The following is a 2519-nucleotide window of genomic DNA, read 5'->3' on the forward strand; positions in this document are numbered from 1 at the left end:
CCATAAAATAGTTATTGAGGGTTGGGTTGATTCAGATGGAGCACTACTGAAGGCCTAGGTGTGAAATGCACGGCCCGCCACTGGTATGATCCCATTTCGTGTGGACTAAAATCCAACGAGAGCCGTAGAGTCCCCACCTCAAAGTTTAAAAAATAAACTTTATTTGTGTTTTTGTGACTTAAGCCATTAATTTATAAAAAAAATAGTTTTAAAACAATCTCTAAAATGCAGGTTTTCTTTATTAAATTAACTTTTTTTTTACTTACTAAAGCAGCTCTTTTAAGTTCTTTTCAAAATAAAATGTTTGATAAGATCTTCAGCTGGAGCAGATTTACGAAAACTAAAAATCCAAAAACAACTTTTCTATTGTGACTTTGGTGCTCCTGCATCTTATTCCTCCTTTTACCACTGAATATACACACAATAACTTTGGTGTATATAATATTTGGTGTTTTTTTATAATTATTAAAAATTTGTATTTAGTTTTGTTTCTTTTGGTTTGTTGACTGTTTTGTATTCATTTCTTCACTTTTTATTTCATTTCAAGAAGTTTTTATTTTAACAACATTTTTTCCATTTAATAGAAAACATTGTCCTAATTCTGTTTCTATGTGTTAAAAAAACCTGAAAGCCTCTGTTTTCCTATACGCTCCAGGATGTCAGCAAATGGTTTCTGATGCCTTGTTTTGATTTTACATGATAATGAACAACAGAAAAATGATCACAAAAAAAGCCTAAATCCTATTAAATCAACAATAAAATCCATTACAGATAAGAATAAAAAAGTGATAATCAAATTAGCAGCAAACTGCTGCTTTGCTCTCGGTTATAGAACATTGGATAAACGATAAGATACTGTTTTCCACCCTTCTCAAACCTTCAGGAGTGTGGTTACATAATGAGATCTAAAAGCTCATTTGGATGTAAAACAGAGCCTCAAACCCTTTACTGCATTAATTATTAGTGAAGCAGCTCCCCGTCTAGTCTCTGGATGATCGAACAGATAGAGGACGGTCTGCTATTGCTGTGCATGTTCTGGATTCATGCAAGGTGTCAGAAAATGCAACCATTTCTGCAGGAAGATGTGTACATGCAGCATAATTTCAGATGGATGACTTTACGCACAAATTATCTTTTCTTTAATATTATTATTATTATCGTTATTGTGTGAAATGTTTCTAAATCACTATAAAAGAATCTGTCACAGTGCAGCTCAGCTGAGTACACAGGAATGAGTAATGACAGCCTGAGGTAACTTATCCTGTGTGCTGAAATATTCATTTCTCGAGTTAAAAGTCTCGCCACTGGCGAACCCTGCTGCTCCCCCATCCTGAACAGACTTCAACAGAACAAGATGCCAGGAAAAATGGCTGACCTATCATAAGCTTTTAGGCTTTTTTGCATTTTTTCACTATTCAGAACTATTCTATAGAAGTGTTTCTATGGATTACTTGAAAGCATTTGCAGAAGTTTTAGTATCAATATTAATCACTACGATTCCATGCAGCAAAGCTCACTTTTGATGCTTTTCTGTCTCTGGAAATTTACAATAGTATTTATAAAGATTTGGTCAAAATTAACAATAATGTTCCTGAGATTTAAAATGAGGCTCAGGCAGAATCGTCTATAAGTTGAATTATGCCGATAAAAAATGTTACTCTGAAAGCTTTGAGTAAAGCATAATAGGGCCAGTGCTGGGTAATATAGAAAAAAATATGTATCATGATATAAATTATTTTATATGACAATAACGATACATATCACAATATACCACAATAAAATACATTTTATCTTATTCTCTGAAAAAAATGACAAAAATATCATTGTTTACTCTTTTAGGACTTTATTAAGTAACACATAACTGAATAGTTACAAATTTGTTTTTTTTTTTAAGTTCACAAAAGTTTCAAGTTTCTTAGTAGAAAAAAACATTTTTACACAAAAGTTTAGTAATAAAAATAATAAATAAGTGAAAATAATTGAATAAAAATGGTACAATAGACACTTTTCTATTGCCCACACGTTATTGTGCGCAGCACCAATATAGTCCCTTTAAAGACTTGTGTAAAAGTGAGAATTCTGAGCGTGGAAACCTGAAATAAGGATTAATGTGTGTTTATGTAGAGGTCTCATTTAGTGGTCGCTTGAACGCCAGCGTGTATGTTCCTTGAAGTACTTATAAAGTAAGTGCATGTAAAGTACATACATAAAGAACTCAATTGCTGCTTAAGTTTTTAGCAACAATTTTCTCCAAGAGCTGAAAATTTTCATACCAAAACAGCTAAATGTCATCAAAGATTTTACAATAATCTGAGTGTTCACTTTACAGTGAAAGTTGAACATGGATTATGAGCAGGAGACCATACGGATGCACCGGTTACTCAGGCAGGTGGTGCACTCCTCAATCTGCCCTCGCCCTGCAGGGGTAACACGTCCCAGCAGTAGTGCAGGGCAGTTCTCGTTTACCATGGCAACCCTCCCACCTCAACACATTTGTAAGATGTCCCTGCTTTGAAAAA

Source organism: Oryzias melastigma, linkage group LG7 (assembly GCF_002922805.2).
Source record: "Oryzias melastigma strain HK-1 linkage group LG7, ASM292280v2, whole genome shotgun sequence".
In the NCBI taxonomy this organism is placed as follows: Eukaryota; Metazoa; Chordata; class Actinopteri; order Beloniformes; family Adrianichthyidae; genus Oryzias; species Oryzias melastigma.